General features: G+C 41.6%; 1 protein-coding gene across 2 annotated transcripts in view; it reads left to right on the top strand.

Moving 5' to 3' along the window:
• The window catches only part of grip2b (glutamate receptor interacting protein 2b), a 144200-nt gene that overhangs the window by 88920 nt on the left and 35406 nt on the right, over nucleotides 1-19874 (top strand). The gene's annotated exons all lie outside the window — the stretch shown is intronic.

The raw sequence follows: 19874 nt of genomic DNA on the forward strand, positions 1-19874 counted from the left end.
GTATATCTCAAAAGTGAGTACACCCTTTAGATTTTTGCAAATATTCTGTTATATCCTTTCAGGGGATAACATTATCCTACTGAAACTTTGATATAACTTAAAGTAGTCAGTGTGCTGCTTGAATAACAGTATAGATTTATTGTCCTTTGAAAATTACTCAGTACACAGCTGTTAATGTCTAAACAGCTGGCAACAAAAGTGAGTACACCCCATAGTGAACATGTCCTAATTGTGCCCAATGATGTTGTTTTCCCGCCCTGGTGTCATGTGACTCGTTAGTGTTACAAGGATTCAGGTGTAAATGATAAGCAGGGCTGTTAAATTTGGTGTTTTGGGCACAATTCTCTCTGAATGCTGGACAACATGGCACCTCATGGCAAGGAACTCTCTGAGCGGCTGAAAAAAAGGATTATTGCGCTTCACAAAGATGGCCTTGGCTATAAGAAGATTGCCAACACCATGAAAATGAGTTGCAGCACAGTGGCTAAGATCATACAGCGGTTTTCCAGGACAGGTTCCACTCGGAACAGGCCTCGCCAGGGTCGACCAAAGAAGTTGAGTCCACGTGCTCAGCGTCATATCCAGAGGTTGGTTTCCAAAAATAGACGTGCGAGTGCTTCCAGCATTGCTGCAGAGGTTGCAGAAGTGGGATGTCAGCCTGTCAGTGCCCAGACCATACGCCGCACACTGCATCAAATCGGTTTGTATGGCGGTCGCCCCAGACAGAAGCCCCTTCTGAAACCGATGCATAAGAAAGCCCGCAAACAGTTTGCTGAAGACAATGAATCCAAGAACATGAGTTACTGGAACCATGTCCTGTGGTCTGATGAGACCAAAATAAACCTGTTTGGGTCAGATGGTGTCCGGCGTCTGTGGCGGCACCCTGGTGAGGAGTACCAAGACAAATGTGTTTTGCCTACAGTCAAGCATGGTGGTGGCAGCATCATGGTCTGGGGCTGCATGAGTGCTGCCGGCACTGGGGAGCTGCATTTCATTGAGGGACACATGAATTCCAATATATACTGTGACATCCTGCAGCAGAGCATGATCCCCTCTCTTCGGAAACTGGGCCGTAGGGCAGTTTTCCAACATGATAATGACCCTAAACACACCTCCAAGATGACAACGGCCTTGCTGAAGAAGCTGAAGGTTAAGGTGATGGACTGGCCAAGTATGTCTCCAGACCTAAACCCAATTGAGCACATGTGGGGCATCCTCAAGAGGAAGGTGGAGGAGTGCAAGGTGTCCAACATCCGTGCGCTCCGTGATGTCGTCGTGGAGGAGTGGAAGAAGATTCCAGAAGCAACCTGTGCAGCTCTGGTGAATTCCATGCCCAGGAGGGTTAAAGCAGTGCTAGATAACAATGGTGGTCACACAAAATATTGACACTTTGGGCACAATTTAGACATGTTCACTATGGGGTGTACTCACTTTTGTTGCCAGCTGTTTAGACATTAACAGCTGTGTACTGAGTAATTTTCAAAGGACAATAAATCTATACTGTTATTCAAGCAGCACACTGACTACTTTAAGTTATATCAAAGTTTCAGTAGGATAATGTTATCCCCTGAAAGGATATAACAGAATATTTGCAAAAATCTAAAGGGTGTACTCACTTTTGAGATATACTGTATACTCCTTTGTTACTCCACTGCTGCCTTCAACCTTTATTGGAAGAGTGTTCACTGCCTACCTGTGCACCTCTGTGCAGGAGCAATGACAAGATGGGCAACACCATTAAGTACCTTGAGAAGCAAACGTTGTTCCCCGTGCTCTGCTGGAAGATCACTTGTGGCAGCACTGTGTTAAAATGTACGCCCGTACTCTGCAGAGAAGCATCCGGACAGGATGTTGGATGAACCAATTAGCCTGGTGGTGTTGGTGTTATGAATAACTGTAGGTTGCCCGGAACAATCTTCTCTGCATAGATGTCAACATGTATCCCTGCTATGTGTGTAACACATCAAATATATTGGCAACATGGAGGCAGTCCAGGAACAGAGGTGCAGAACAGGGATGCTATATTTAAAATAAACATGGCTGAACACTCTCTTCCTCTCTTGTTCTCCCACTCTCTCCTACATCTCCTTTTATCTCTTTGTCTCACTTTCCGTATAATCTCTCCTTTTCTGTTCTTTTTCCGTGCCCCTCCCCTCAGACACTCTAATACACTTTCTCTCCCCTAAGCTCACCCTCTCTCTCTCTCTCTCTCTCTCTCTCTCTCTCTCTCTCTCTCTCTCTCTCTCTCTCTCTCTCTCTCTCGGGGGTTGAGCAGTCGTAACGTAAGCGCCAGTCATCTCTTATCATCGCCACTGTGTTCCCTGAACACTCAGCAGTCCACATCTCTCCCCGTGTCTCTTCGTCTCCCCGTCGTCTTCTTCTTCTCTCTTGGTGCCGTTGTTCTCTCGCTCCTCTCCTCTGTGGATGTGACTCTAATGAGGAGAACTCCATGTCTGCTGTCATGTTTTGCGGTCTGAAGAGGGACGATGGGGCAAACAATGTTGGTGAGTGCGGAAACCCATGAGGGAAATTATGTCAGTGATTAGATTGCAGTCTTTTAATTATTCATTCATTGGTGTTAAGCTCCCATCTGTTGTGGTGTTTCTGAACTACACTTCCCAAATCACCTGTCAATCAAACATAGTGAGGAGGTCCTTCATTCTCGGATGTTCTTGGAAGTTTAAGTTTCCTTTTGTAATGATGTTTTTTTGCTCAAACCAACAAACATCGACTTTTTAAAACATGTCGGTGGTTCTTTCTTTGGACAAGTCTTTGATCCAGGCTTCTGTATCTGGTGTCAAACCGGTTTCACTGTGGATGAAACGGAGATTACTGCTGTATGATTTGTTAAAAGCGGAAGAAATCATATTCTTACCTGTGCTGTGATGGAGAGCAATGTTCCCAGAAACGTCTTCGCTAGATCACTGGAGCAACCTAATCCTTCAAACCGCGCTCTGGTTTTACAACCATGACGTAAACCTCACGCACACGTAGACTGAAAATCCATCTTGAAGAGATGCAAGGTGTCAAAGATCAAACGTATGTTAAAACAAATGTCTAGACAGAGAGGGTTTTATGGATTATCATGTTTCATGTTGATCTGCGTGGATCGCTGTAGCTACAGATGAGACTTTACGTTGGTCCTTGTTGAACTTCCATATATGAACCAGACCAGCTGTTACTGTTCCCACCACCAATATGGTTTGCTGCGTATGCTTTGGAAGGAAGCACTTTGCATTTCTTTACTAACATTAGTAGTAATGAAGTTTACATGAATGAGCTTCATCATTTTGTTCAGGGTCAAACATTTGCAGAGATGGCACAGCTAAGTGTTTGTTAGCAATAATTGCTTGCTGTAGAGAGAATCAATCCACTCGTTATCTTCTGTTCGTCCGAGGCCGGGGTCGCACGGGCAGCGGGCTCAGCAGGGCGTTCAAAACGTTCATCTCCTCAGCAACGTTTGCCAGCTCCTCCCGAGGGGACGCTGAGGCGTTCCCAGGCCAGGCGATGTATCCGCGTTCTTCTCTCTGTCACTACCCAAAGCTCATGACCAGAGGTGAAGGTTGGAACGTCGATTGATTGTTTTAGATTTGAGCTTTTTATCATGAATTTCATTTAAAATATCTTTAAACTATTTCAGATGACTTCTCAAGCTCTGTTAGCTCAAACGTAGCTCCTGGTGAGCTTGAAGTATTCTACACACCTCCAAAGTCCAGACGTAAAACTAGCACATATGACCACAGCACAAAGCTGGTTTTATTATTCTCCTTTATACACTGTACTCGTCGAGTTAGAGATATGCATCAGGGGTATTAATAAGGTGAGCGCCATCCTATTTCATGCACCAATGCGCACAGTGGGAGCTATATTCTCTTCAGTGGCCTCAGAGACTAAGTAAGCTGATAGCTGTGCTGGGAATGTGCTGAAACTCAGGAAGCTGCTTTTATTTCGTTTAGTTTTATGTAGATACAAACTCTATGGAGGTCTCCCATTTCACTGTGTGCTTTGTTAAACTACTGCTGCACTTTGGCTTCCTCCTCAAGAGGGATTAATTGGAAAAGTCAAGCAGTAAGAAGGAAAGGTTTGGAGAACAGCAGGTCAAGACACATTTTAGAAGATTTGTGTTAAATTCTTCCTGGCTGTTGGGCAGTGTGGGCATGTCTGTGCATTACTTTCTACTGTTGCCTGCATTGTTTATGGGTTTATCTAATCTTTTTTTTTTATCACTGTTGCAGAAATGAGCGCATAAAATGGAGGAGAAATGGAGAGCAAATGCATGATGAGGGGTTTATCACAGCCTTGGCTTTCTGCCAAATGCACAAGTTGATTCACTTCATTTTCTGAACATTACTAAGCTGACCGCGCTGAGAGTTTGATGGTGAGGGTGTTGAGGCAGTGAGTGTGTTGGATGTTATCATCAGCTGTGCATGACGCGTGCAGTTTTCTCTCTGCTGTTCCCTGCAAACTGCATTTCGCTCAGCATGTTGTAACCATAATCCTGCAGGAGGGCGTCTGTTTGTGCGATTACGAGCGCGGCGGTGGTGCAGGCAAAACGATAGCATGTATACACACACACTGTACATGCTGACATGTTACAGCTGTAGGTTGCACTCAAACATTTCATATATTGTAATGAAAATGACGAGGAGTCTTCGTCTCATTTCTCAGTTTCTCTCTCTGTCATTTACATTTTAAGGCATTTAGATAGCGCTCTTATTTCAAGCAGCTTACAAGCAGTGCACAGGTTCATCACGGCAGAGTATGGCAGCTGACGGGGGCCAATCCGTGTGACTTATTAACGAAGCGTCTCTCTCAACACAAAACCCACTTATCTCGGCTTCTTCATCTCTTCACCTGTCCCCCATCGCCGGCCCTCTGCTGAACCCTGTCAACACAGTTAACTGAGCATCATGTCTGATCCGTGGCAAAGTGTTGGCAGGAAGAAACTAAACTGCAACTTCAAAGGAGTTTTTGATGTGTTTTTCTTCCTGCCTTCGACCTGCCAAGCTGTTTACTCCTCACGTCGGCTTCTCTTCAGCTGTTAGCCGTTTTCGCTCTTTGAAAACCCAATTTCCTTTTTGCTTGTCATGTGTTTTGGTAGGTTTGCCTCCTATTAAAGAGGCCTTTGTGACATACTATGTGTCTAATAGTTGAAAAGCAAAACTTAAGCACAAAGCACATGACTCTTTCTTTTGTTTACAGGATGGCAACCACCAGCTGTGCACTCAGTCTTAGCTCAAGCTTTCAGATTGTGCAGAACTTGGACGGTACAAATATTATAATGTTTGTGCTCATGTAGCCGGTCTGAGACTGACACCACGATAGACTCTGCGTTGTGTTGGATCAGGAAATAACGATGAGGAGAACTTCTGCCTTTTCAACCAGCATTTATTGTCTCTGAATGTTGGTTTTCTACGTAATTTGTCATTAAATTACCGTTGAATCAGAAGAAACACATTAAAGTCATCATCATACAGTAACGTCACTGTCAGGGTGTTTGGACATGCCCCCCTCTCCTCAGCGGAACCTCCAACAGTCTCCCGAAAGTGGCGCGAACACACAGAAATGTGCCGGTTTCAGGAGTATCAAAATAAAAGCATATTTAACAAAATAAGACTTCTCGAAATAAATATACAAAAAGGAGTATTATTATAACAAAATATGAACAAATGGATGTTTGTGAAATATAAAACATGTTATCATTCATACATCGGCTACATTCACAGAACCTTCAGCCGAGTACCCTTCAGAGTCACGTCCACGTTAGACGATTCTGCACCTCACTATTTATATCTAATGCCAACTTCCAGTGCCAGGATGAAGAGTGTGTAGGTCGTGTTGGTGGATGAGTGTGTGATGCATCAGACTTTCATGCAGGAGAGTTGACGTCACACCACAGATCTGTAGTCTGTATCCGCCCACGAAAGAATCGCTCGTTTCAGGAAGTGCACATGTTTAAGTTAAAGCAACAAATCTGCAGGTGAAGAAATGATGACGTCGTCTGTCAGCAGCAAAGGATAAGTTCAGTTGACGGATGTGTAGAGTGACAAAGTCCACAGAAGGTGGAGCGGATGGATCAACCAAACATCAAACAACATTTTCTCTCTTTCTCTGAACAACTTTGCTGATATTGTCGCTCTTTAAACCCTCGAATCACATCTCAAAGGGCTTTACAGGCCTACCAGTTTACAAAGGAAATCCTTTCTTATAGAAGGGCTGTATTCTCTAATGCTGCCTTTTGTTTTGCCTTCCCTGGGGAGCCACTTGAATTACAATATGTTGCCAAAATATAATAAAATATATGAGCAATCATTTCTAAAACGTTGGCTGCTTTTCTTTCTTTTTAAGTATGTTCTTGTTTCACGCTGAGGTTGGGTCTTTGAAGTCGTTGGTTTATCGCTCGCTAATATTCTTGTCAGTTTCCAGAACCAGAAAACTTGATTTGTGCAACCAGGTGGAGCCGAAACAAATGCAGTCTTAACTGGGATAAACAAAACATTCTCCAGGTCTCATCTCTGCATGGTCATCTCCCCACATGTGTGTAATCAATCTATGAAATGCAACACAGAGGTCTTTTAAAGTGTGGAGTTAGAAGTTGTGGGGTGTTCCCACGACGGCAGTGATCTGCTAAACTGAACACTTTGAGTCATCGGTTTCACACAGAAAAGTTTGGAGATTTGAGAGAAAGAGGTAAAGAGGACACAGAGAAAAAATAAAAGCAATGAGCTCATTAGAGCTGAAGCGGCGATGACACCCATCTTCACCCCTCCCTCCTCTCCCTCCCCTCCGCCCTCTCGCACCACCCAACCAGATCCATACAGGCTGCAATTAACCACAACAGAGAAGCTATTAACCGTCCTAATTACTGCTTGTTCCTTCCATCGCCACTCTATATGTGTGGGTGAGAGATGTGTGTGTGTGTGTGTGTGTGTGTGTGTGTGTGTGTGTGTGTGTGTGTGCGTGTGCGTGTAGTGTACTTGTATTCATTCTGCACTTAGTGTCCTTCTTCCCGTACATGTTATGCTCACGGTGAGGAGGAAACATGGTTCATGTGTGTGGTCCTCTCTCTCTCTGTCCATCTCTCTTTTTGCCCCTCTCTATTGGTGTGTATGTGAGTGTTTGTATGTGTGTGTGTGTGTGTGTGTATGTGTGTGTGTATGTGTGTGTGTACATGTGTGAGTATGACTATGTGTGTTAACCACAGTCGTACTGTGTGCCAGAGTTGTCACGGACAATAGCTAATTACACATCTTCACCGCCTTCAGCCTCACAATGACCGCAGTCAGACGCTGTGTGTGTGTGTGTGTGTGTGTGTGTGTGTGTGTGTGTGTGTGTGTGTGTGTGTGTGTGTGTGTGTGTGTGTGTGTGTACCTGGAGACATCCACACTGTTTTTGGCTTTGGTTTGCTGTCCTTGTTTACGTGCGTTGTGTGTGATCAACATGTCCTTGCGCTTGAATGACAACATAGGTCATGTGTTAAATCTGGTCAAAGCTTCAGGATGTTGACACATGCATCATGGGAAGTGAAGTCAACAGTGTACATGTTGACTGCAAAGCAGATACAAACTCTAAATGGAGTTAATACTGGAGTGTTGGACATGTCATGGATACGACTGGCGCTCTTCTATATCTTTGATTTTGCCACTAAATCCTTTGAAGAGACCAAAAGCAACACTGTGTTTATGTTACTCAATTTACATCTCTGTTTGAAGAACACTCATTTCCCTAAACAGCTGGGCACTGCAGCTTATAACGTTTCTCAAACAGGAGTAAATACTGCATCTGTTTCAGACTATTTTACACATTAGGAGTATTTACAGTGACAGTACTGTGTACTGTGTACTGTGTACTGTGTACTGTGTACTGTGTACCGTGTTCTGTGTACTGTGTACTGTGTACAGTGTACTGTGTTCTGTGTACTGTGTACAGTGTACTGTGTTCTGTGTACTGTGTACAGTGTACAGTGTACTGTGTTCTGTGTACTGTGTACAGTGTACTGTGTTCTGTGTACTGTGTACTGTGTACTGTGTACAGTGTACTGTTCTGTGTACTGTGTACTGTACTGTGTACTGTGTTCTGTGTACTGTGTTCTGTGTACTGTGTACAGTGTACTGTGTACTGTGTTCTGTGTACTGTGTACTGTGTACTGTATACTGTTTACTGTGTACTGTGTACAGTGTACTGTGTACTGTGTACTGTGTACTGTGTACAGTGTTCTGTGTTCTGTGTACTGTGTACAGTGTACTGTGTTCTGTGTACTGTGTACTGTGTACTGTGTACTGTATACTGTTTACTGTGTACTGTGTACTGTGTACTGTATACAGTGTACTGTGTACTGTGTACTGTGTACAGTGTACTGTGTACTGTGTTCTGTGTTCTGTGTACTGTGTACAGTGTACTGTGTTCTGTGTACAGTGTACTGTGTACTGTGTACTGTGTACAGTGTACTGTGTACTGTGTTCTGTGTTCTGTGTACTGTGTACAGTGTACTGTGTTCTGTGTACTGTGTACAGTGTACTGTGTACAGTGTACTGTGTTCTGTGTACTGTGTACAGTGTACTGTTGTACTGTGTTCTGTGTACTGTGTACTGTGTACTGTGTACTGTGTACTGTATACTGTTTACTGTGTACTGTGTACTGTGTACTGTATACAGTGTACTGTGTACTGTGTACTGTGTACAGTGTACAGTGTACTGTGTTCTGTGTACTGTGTACTGTGTACTGTATACAGTGTACTGTGTTCTGTGTACTGTGTACTGTGTTCTGTGTACTGTATACAGTGTACAGTGTACTGTGTTCTGTGTTCTGTGTACTGTGTACTGTGTACTGTGTACTGTATACAGTGTACTGTGTTCTGTGTACTGTGTACTGTGTACAGTGTACAGTGTACTGTGTTCTGTGTACTGTGTACTGTGTACTGTGTACTGCGTACTGCATACAGTGTACTGTGTTCTGTGTACAGTGTACAGTGTACAGTGTACTGTGTTCTGTGTACTGCATACTGCATACAGTGTACAGTGTACAGTGTACTGTGTACTGTGTACTGTGTACTGTGTACTGTGTACAGTGTACTGTGTACTACATACAGTGTACTGTGTACTGTACTGAAGTTTGGAAATGTTGACCAAAAACCGGGACTTTGTTCGTATCGTAGAAATCTCCCAATGTCAATGTTTTCCAACATCGTGCAGCCTCAGACAGAACATGTTGGTGGATGGGTTCTACAGCACAGAGGAAGGAGATGGGCTTCGGATCAGGCTTAGATCCAAAACCTATGTTGAGGTTCGTCTCATGTGATCCATCTATGGTTTCAATTTGATCCACAAGAAATGATGGCAAACGCATAGAAGTTACTTTGACAACTTGCTCGACATCATTGGGAAATCGTTGTATTTTACATCCAGTCGCTGCTTCTTGATAATATGTATAATTTGGTACATTTTTGCTTAGAATCAGAAGGTTCTTCACTGCCAATCTTCCTGTATTGTAGCTGTGGATGAACAGGTGCTTCTGCCTTCATCTGAGCTCGCCAGCAGCGTGTTCATTTCTATTGTGACGCCTACTCAGAGGTTTGCTAAATAGTTGCTTGATTATCGTGATGTGCCGGCTTAAATGCCTTATTCAAGAAAATGAAATAGGAAGTCCATCAACTCCTTTCAATGGCATCTCGTGCTTTCTGTTATGCACACAGATAGGACCAGCTGGGTGCTCTTTTCTCATCAGCATCATGCTTCACATGTAAAACAGACGATAGCACCTGGCAGCCGGCCAATAGGAACGCAGCACACTCCTGTAGTTTCAGCTCATTCAAGTGTACAACGCATATTAACTCAGACAACATCATGAATAGGCAGCATTATTATGTTTTGCTTGTACCTCCTGGACATGTGTTTGTTGTTGCAGCCTTGCGAACACATTGTTGTTTGGAGATTTTCATTAAGTGTTTTCTGTTTTCACAATATGAAGAATTCGTATATTTCCTGGGTCGTATTAAAACTAGTGGAAGTCATGATTTTCTGAGAGATAAAACGCAGTCTCAAAGTCTCAGAGAGACGGGAAGAGTGCTGCTGTTATAAAAATGCATCAATGTTTCGTCTCTACAGGAGAAACCTAGGAGACAAGCTGACTTTATAATTTCCGGCATTACGTTCTACAAGCTCGCTGTTTCTTTAGAGATAAAATGCAGTTTTGAGTTCCTAAACTCTGAAATTGATCTTTTAAAGAATCATGAATCTCTTTACGGAGACATTTATACAGCAGTAAAGGTGGACGGTAGAAGGTTATTCGTAGTGAGCTACAGAACAGTTTCAACATGTGTCAAACTGTGCTGTATAGTGGCATTGATTCAACATGGCTGAAAAAATGAATAAGGAGAAAGTGTTAAATATCTTGTTTTCAAGCATCAGAGCTTTAATTGCCCTGAAACCAAACAGGGTCTTAATATTGACTGGGAGCACAATGATACCTGCAGGAGACTAGAGAGAGGAAGACCGAAATGATCTTTAACAAACATATTACTTTATTATTGACTTCTTCTAAAGAATAACAATCACCTCAGGGTGCATCATTCAAAGCAAACAAACAACCTCTAAAGCAGCTGAGATGTATACACTTTACCTACTTACCTTATTGTTCCCACTGCAAGCCTTTCTGTTGCCTTTACTAAATGTGACACGTTTAAGCTAATATAACAGTTTGATTTGTATTTATGATGCATAAATGTTGCAAAATACATTATGTAGGATTTTTGGATTTTTTTCTCTTTTCTTTATATTTTATATTTTATATTTTATATTTTATATTTATATTTATATTTTATATTTTATATTTTATATTTTATATTTTATTTATTGTATATATATATATTTTTTACTTTTTACTTTATTTTTAATTCTTTTTTTAATTTCTTTTTTTTTTATCAGTTCAGCCGGTCAGATCTGACCCAGAGCAGCCTTTGGATCCACTCGGTGTACAGGCTTTAGGAACATTTTGACTATATTTTGAAGTTTAATTATCTCAGTACAAATAAAAGATGTGTTGTTTTAACTGATGTTTATGTAATGTGAATGTGAATGTGAATGTGAATGTGAATGTGAATGTGAATGTGAATGTGAATGTGAATGTGAATTTCAGCCCAGTTTTGTTTTTTAAGAGCAAGAAGGCTCTTGGTGGTAGACTAATGCTCTATTTCAAAATTATGCAAATATATTAAATAAGATTATCTTTATCTACTGAATGGAAACATATTAAAACTCACTTTTTTATGTTATGTCCATTAAATATCTATTTTTCTTTTTTTAATGACATTTTTAAGTCGAAACCAGTTTTATACAACAAAATCTACTGCGGCTGCAATGAAATCGCCGTCATTACACATTCCAATCTCATGTTCCCTGAAACACACACACACTAATCTAAAGTGGCACTGCTGTGTGTGTCTGTGTGTGTGTCACATCCAACATAATGAGGTAAAACTTTGATCATAATCCGCCCACACACACACACTCGCACAGAGACTTCAGTGTTCTTTACGTGTTTATGCTTTTGTGTGTTTGCCTCTCTGTGAGCTGTTTGCTAATGTGTCCATATGATGAATACTTGATCGTGAACATTTTATGTGCCGTGAATATAAAACCCACTACGAGCAGTGTGGGCGTGCAGAGGAGTCTGAGTTGTGTGTCCGCTGCTCTACTTGCTTTACATACAACATGCAACACTTGCTCTGCACGATAATGTGTTTGAACTTTGAGTCTGTGTGTGTGTGTGTATCCGAAAACTAAGGTAATAATGTGTGTGTCACTCTACCTAGTAGAATCCGCAGTCCTCATAGATAATGTAAGGTCACCGCAACTGCAACCAGTACAGCAGCGCCCGCCGGCGAAGTGTGTGTTAGTGAGAGAGAGAGACGGATAGAGAGAGACAGAGATTGTGTGTTTGAATGTATTTGTGTAATTATGTGATATCGCCCTGTCAGAGCATGCTCACACGTGTGTGTGTGTGTGTGTGTGTGTGTGTGTGTGTGTGTGTGTGTGTGTGTGTGTGTGTGTGTGTGTGTGTGTGTCTGGCACATTGTGTGTCTAGTGGGAATCCGGTGACCTTGAGGCGAAATGTGAAATAACTTGATGCATATGCATGTCAGTGTTTCCGCTGTGTGAGTGTATGTTAATACACTCAGCGGCAGCTTCAGAGGAAGGAGTTGGACGAGCTAGGGCGGTGTTACATTGATAGTGAATGTACGGAAGATACCTTTACACCTAGTTTAACTCTTGATAGGGAAACAATCAAAGCATATTCCCCAACATGTTGGTGTATCCCTTTAAGGGAAATGTTCTCATAATCCAGAAACAGAACAAATGTCGAAACAGAAACAACTGAAATACTCAGCAGGAGAAAAAACATATTGCAAAAAGGTTGTTTGGTGAAGTGTTTGGATGCTAGCCGAGAAGATGAAGGTCTCCTGTTCTGACCGTGCATAATGGTTGAGGTGTTTTCTGAACGTGACGTCCCATTGTGCTGGACAGGTGAGTGTATTGACCTGTAATGTTATTGTCAGCGGCAGACAGTCGCAGCCTCTCTTTGCGGTTCAGTGATTCTGAAGTTTGACATCTTCGTCCTCTTCTTCACCTCGTTGCTGAACATTGCTGAGTTCTGCCCCAGTATGTTTGCCCTTCTATATACTGCCACGCATTTGTGCAGTAGTTGTTTCTTCTTAGCGTTGCAGTCAGGTGAACTATGCACCTGGACGATCCAATCTACAGAAACATTTGGTTGTGCAGTTTGAAGACGAGAACCTCAGACTGCTGCAGGGTTACGAGGAGGCAGCCGGGATCTTTGCCGACTATAGTAATCACGTCTCTTCTGGCCTCGGGTGTCGGCAGGATGCCTCATCCTTAACATCCTGCACCAAGGACAAAAAGAGACTGTGTGTGTGTGTGTGTGTGTGTGTGTGTGTGTGTGTGTGTGTGTGTGTGTCGGTCATACTGTATACGTAATGTTTGTATGTGTATGTGCAAAGGTTTGGTGAAGGTTTGAGGGAATCCTGCAAGATACTACAGAGCAGTGTCTGTTAGTATTCCCTTCATGCATGCACGCACACAGACGGAGATGCACACACACACACACACACACACACACACACACACACACACACACACGGGCCCAGCAGGTGTTTCTGTGTGAAGCTGGATGTTTTCAATCTGAGCAACGGAAGGTTTCACCTCCAACCCTGTAAAACAAGCAGAAGATACTGCACCTGTAGTTCAGACTTCTGGAGGTACGTCTGTGTTTGTCAGAAGATGCATTCTTTCTTCCGTGAAAAAGGTATCGGGTATAAAAAACGATTTTACGATGTGCCTGCTGAACTACTGCTGCACGGCAGAGAGGAATTATTATGGGTTGTGTTTTTCTTGGTAACAAATAAACATGTCGTCCTCCAGTAGAAATCATCCCGAGTCCGAAGGTCTGCACCGAACCTGAGACAAATAGAAACAAGTAAATGGAACCCAAACAGATACTGAACAACGGCTGCGTCACTGCAATATGACAGCAGTGTAACACGTATCGCATAGAATCCTCTTTTTGTCTCTGTTTTTGTTAATAGCATTGTTTTAAGTAGTTATTTTATGTATTTGCAGCTGAGAGGCCACGGTTACTTTGCTGTGGTTCAGGAATGATCTTTGACACAGTGCCGTCTGCTGTCACTGTGTTGGTCTCTCAGTGAGGGAGCACTGGTCTTCGATGTGCACCAGTATGACTCGTATATTTCTCGGCTTTTCTTCTGTATGAGAAATGTTGCTCCAACTATCCTGCAAGAATCTATGTTGTGCAGAAGACCTCTTGTCTCCACTCAGAGTCAAAGGTTTCCTGTTCAGTGTTACATCTCTATTAGCTCCTTATTAACTTCCTCTATTATTTTCAGCCTACCTACCAGTGGCGTCCATTTTACTGATCAACACGTGTTGGTAACTGGGATAAAGAAGACTGCAGGAAAGTAAACATATATGTCAACAAAGTGGCTTTCTTTTAGTTTTATCAGGAAGTAAATGCCGTCAACACACTTGTTAGACTTCAAAAATACAAACAATATTTTTGCAACACTGAACGTAAACATGACATTTATTTATTTGCAAGAAAACTCCACATGTCACCTTTAATCTAACTCCACATGTCACCTTTAATCTAACTCCACATGTCACCTTTAATCTAACTCACGCTCATGAAAATGTTGGCTAGAAAACATAACTATTAGCAGGAATTCTTTCCACGTGCACGCTGAGGATGCCACTGTGTGTGCCGTGATGTGCATGTGTGACTATAAAGTTGATTTACATTTTACTGTTGCTTAGTAAACTACGACTGCTGCTGCAACATGTACTACTACTGATATTAGTGATAACCCCAAATAATATTGATCCATTGCTCAAGAACAGACAGTTCAAGCAAGTGTTTATATTCCTGGAATTGTTAAAATATGCAAATATGGTCTAAAAACACCTTCATGTAATTACTGTATAACATTTGGAGAAAGGTTCAAAGCATTCATTCTCCCATGAGGCAAACAATCCATCCTTGAGTCTATGAAGCTGCCTCGCACGTATTTAAGTCATCACCGTCTCACGCTGTAAGCATCACGCCAGGGCTTCTACTGCAGGGGGGGGGGGGGACTGGCCTGATGCCTCATCTATAACTCAACCTGTTCGGTAAGCTGACAGTGCCAACAGTCATTAGCCTAATCACATTCAAATTATTCACCAGGAGATGTTCATTTATCAGGCAGAGTTGGAGAACAGAGAAACGTCTGCTCTAAAGACACCGTGAAGAGAAAATGTGTTGGAGGGAAAGCGATCTGTGCATCCGTAGAAAAAGACTATTAGTGCAAACACATGATGTGTTCTGCTTCTAAAAGCCTGTTGTGACAAACATATTTGCAGTGCGCTGATACATCAGCCACCAGAACTACGGCACAAGAAACTTGTGGGTTTGGAGGATGAGAGCTGAGGATTCATTCAGCCTGGGGGGGGGAAGTTGTGACTAAAACAATTTGTCTTACATCCAGTTACAGAGACAGAGATGGCCAAGTTGCCTTCAGCGTTCTCTATCCCTCACTCTGTGTGTGCAACGTACTGTTTATATAAGAGTGTGTGTAGGACTTATACTTGGATACACACATTTGTACGTTGTGGTGTGTGTTTTGGTGCCTGTGCACATGCAGGTGTACGTTTGATGCCTGAATCTTTTTTGGGTATGCATCAGTGTGTGCTGCCAGAGGACGTGCATGTTGGTGTGTGTGCATGTCTTTCTGTTTATGTGTGTGTTTGTGTGTGTTGATGAGCAGCCTCTGGGGTCCATTATGCCTGTGACAGCCCCACAGCGGGAAAGCAGCCAGCCAGATAACTTATGAAAATGGTTTAAAGCTAAATTGAATCCACAACTTATGAATTATTAAAGTCATTACACCTCTGTGAAGATCGCTAAACTACGACACACAACAACAATGGCCTCCTTTCCACTGTCACTGCTGGGAAGAGAACTGATTTCTAAGCAATACCGGTGGGAAAGTGTTGCATATTTAGTGTTAGACGGCAGCAAAATGTGTCACATATGGACATAATTAAAAGGGAAAAGACTTTATATACATACTGAGGTTGTTGGAAGGCAGGAAACTGAACTAGTTGTTGTATGTTAGAAGAATACTTAATGCATTGTCTTTATGTGAGGATGAACTTCAAACGTCTGCGTTACAAATATGTGTCCTGCGTCACTCATGAAATGTTTTTATTATAATACATTTAACTTTCACAATAAGCATGTTTCATGTACAGCCTGATGACACTTCAGGCTGCACATCTGACCGTGTGGCTCCGTAGGATCCATGTACAAACTGGATTTTAACGTGTAAGAATAAATTGAGAAGGAAAATGTTATCATGAACATCTCAAATGCTCAAATGTTTCTGGATAATGTGCACAGAATTATCACCCACCCGTGCCGTTACCTTTAGCTCAGAGAAGGGTTTTAATGTCTTTCAGCTCATGCTCAGCTTTCTGGAGTTTCAACATTATAAAGTGAAAATATGTCAAAGCTGTTTTTTGTGGCTTGTTCTGCCCACAATACATTAATACTGCTCTAACATAAGACTCAGGAGTTCCTTGTGGAGATTAGAACGTCCAGTGTGAACGTCCAGTGTCCAGACCTTCATTCTGTAACAACCAGCCTCGCTCATGAACGTTTGATTTCATTTATTGAACTGAACTACTAAAAATATGAAGTGCTTCATGTTGGATGGTGCATTATGCAATAGTCAGTCTGACAGACAGTAACAGGGTCCCAACATTATTTAAAGAGCAGCATCCAATAGACGAAAGTTTATTGAACGTATGAAGAAAGATGATTTACAATGACATAAAACTTTCTGAATAAAGAGTTGAGGAGAAGCTCCAAACAAAGGTTCATTCATACATGATCTGTCCTGGGGGAGCAATGTATCCAGTCCACCACAAACTTACATCTACTGGAGATTAACACACACACACACACACACACACACACACACACACACACACACACACACACGTTAAGCTAACCTGCAGTGAGCATGAAACTGAGTCAAAAGCTAAAACTACAAACTAACTATTGCAGTTTGTTTGTCATACTTGAGACTTGAAGGGTCTGAGCGTAATTTAAAGAAGAATTAAAAGCACTACTAAGGAGATAAAAGGATTTTGCAGAACACAATGCATTTTTAAATCCTTTCCAACTGCTCAACTCTTTCCAACTGCTTGCTTTAAAACTCCACTCCAGGTGCTGAAAAGCATCACAGATACGTATTTATTCTGCACGTTCAGCAGAGACATTTGTGTTTAAGCCGCGGCGTAATTGTCCCTGATTATAATGCAACTTAATGACACTTCTGGAGTAGGGTAATAAAGTAGTTGAGAATTGGCTTATGAATTTTTAAACTTCTCCCACCCCTGTGATGAAGCAGAGGTTGTAAAGTAGGACACATCCTCTCCCCTCAGAGCCACAACAACAACAGCCTCAGCTCCGCTGTCACAGCTGCTGTCAAACTGAGTTACAGAGCGCGGAGGAGAAAAATACTTAATATCCCATCATATATCATGGATGAGACATTAGAATATGTTATTTAAAATCTAAAACTGCTCTAGATTCTTCCCTCACGACTCTTTAATAACTATAAACTCTCAAACAATTAGTAAGAACAGATATTCAAAGTGATTCTTTATTCAGAATCTATTGCAGATCAGTTGTACACACATCTGGCAGTAACTTACAGCAGCACGCACAGTGTCACATGAGCCTCAATTTACTTTAAATTCAGTTTAAATATATAAATTATATGAGTACAAATCATTAAAGATAATAATAATAATAATATAGCACCTTTCATACAAGAATTGCAGCCTAAAGTGCTTCACAGCAAAAACATAATAATTAGTACAAGATTAGACAGAAGAGCATTTAGAGTACAATAATCACAGTGTTGATGTAAATGAGTAAAGTGGCATTAAAAATAGTATAAAATAGCAGAATTAAAATAGTATAAAATAGCATTAAAAATAGTATAAAATAGCATTAAAATAGTATAAAATAGCATTAAATATAGTATAAAATAGCAGAATTGAAATAGTATAAAATAGCATTAAAATAGTATAAAATAGCAGAATTGAAATAGTCTTAATCATTACAGAATAAAGGCATGAATAAAGGTGAGTTTAAAGTGGCAAAGTAGCAGCATTAAAGATTGTATAAAATATCACCATCAACTATGAGAGCCATATTTTGAAAGCATGGTTAACTCCCTTTGCTACACATTCTTGGTAGTCTTCGTACTTTTTACGTTAACCGCGTCAACCTCTTTATTGACCTTTTGACGTTTAAAACACAGATGTCTCTGCGAGTCCAGATTCTTTTGGCAAAATCTAGGTTTAAAGTCCGTTTCATAAACAAACCCCAGTTTGTTAAGTTTTATCAAATCTATCGCTTTAAGCCAGTTTTTCTCCAATAATGATGTATATCTTTGTCAGCCATTGCTAATGTGGTGCTGTTTCTTCTCTGCAGTTTCACATTGGCTCACATGTCAAAACACCAGGAGCTCTTACATTCCTTGCCTGCAGATGGTGCAGGTTGTTACTTCTCTTGCCGTGGCACTATTGGACTGCAGCTACAAAGTCCACAGCTGCAAAACTGAAAGCGCTTTTGGATAAAAAGGTTTCAGGTTATTCACATCCACGACATTGAGCACAAAAAGTTGTGAAAAACATGCCGACCTGCACCAGCTGTAGGAAAGCAGCAGCACTTTACCTGTCGAGATCTTTACCTACATTTTAAAATATAGATATTAAATGCAATCTATTGGTAAAATACATAATAGTATATGTTCTATATTGATTTGCCCTCTGCATCCCAGCCTCCTTTCTTTTCTTTGCACCGTCATCCGTGCATCTTCAAGATTACTTTGATTGATTGACGCATTGATTTGCTGGTTGATTGATTGGTTGGATGGTAATTCATGTAACAGAACAACATCTAACAATGTCCTGACTGCGTATTCACCAAAGGGACAAACTATTGAAACGTAGCAGCATATACCTGTGAGAGCCTCCTCACACGTAATCGCCTTACAAGGTTGTATACACAAAGTAGATGCAATTGCACTTGTGATAGTGCTAAGTAGATTATACATGAAGGAGGTTTTTCAGTATTTACTAAGCATTTTTGCAGAACTCTTGCAAATGCTCCACTTGTCAGGGAGGAAACGCCCCTGACTCAGCGTTTACAGAGCGTTTGTTCGGCTCTTTAGGCTGAAGGACTCACTGTGGCTTCATCTGCTCAAAGGATGTTGGAGCTTTAATAAAACATGTAAATTAATTAACAAGTCATTTCAGGCTCATCTCTACGATGTCTGCTTTCATCAGACTCACTGCTGCACTTGTTCTGGCTCACATGCTGATGCTCGACACGTGTACGTTCTGTGGCCTCTTGATTCATCATCTGAACGTTTGCAACTCATGTGATTCAAGATATTTCACTCTAATGAAAAAGCGTTGGATCAACCGAACACTTCCCGACAGCCACCAGTGCGGTTATTAATTATTATTATGGTTGTGTCTTTGTTTATGGAAGGCTTGTGGGATACACTCATTTATAATGACATGCAATGTAAAGAAGGGACTCATTTTATCTTGTGCAACTAAATCCACCAAAAAGCCATCATACCCTTGTGATCGACCCTGTGATCGAGCGAGTTGGAGAATCATTGTTTTAAAGTTTGGTTTTTCTGCAACTTTATCAGGACGATGCTTGAAAAGTTTTGTATAAAGTCAACCGAAGCACAGAAAACACAGCCAAGGAGCCAAGATCACATTCAGATGAGCTAGTGACCACTAACATCTACCACCAACGTGTTGGGGGGGGGGGGGGGGGGTATGTGGAGGATCATCTCTTATGTTTACAAGATGGCCAATGTGTAGAGGAGGAAGATATGACATGTGATTCGATGAGTGACTGTTGGCAGACACGTGTGTGTGTGTGTGTGTGTGTGTGTGTGTGTGTGTGTGTGTGTGTGTGTGTGTGTGTGTGTGTGTGTGTGCGTGTGTGTGTGTGTTGGTCCAGAACCTAAAGTATGACTTGTCTAATGATGTGGGTGATTGGGTGGAGAAGGTTCTGGTACAGCCCTCGCTCCTCTCCCACTAACAGCAGAAAAGTAAGCGTGTGTCAAAGCTGTCACTGCAGATTCTTCATGATGTTGTGTATGTTGGTAAAAAACAATCATATTATACAACCAGCAATCTCAACCCAATCCATACGAATGCAGAAGAAATATATATATATATATAAATATAAAGATCTGTCTG

Source organism: Cottoperca gobio, chromosome 5 (assembly GCF_900634415.1).
Source record: "Cottoperca gobio chromosome 5, fCotGob3.1, whole genome shotgun sequence".
Classification (NCBI taxonomy): Eukaryota; Metazoa; Chordata; class Actinopteri; order Perciformes; family Bovichtidae; genus Cottoperca; species Cottoperca gobio.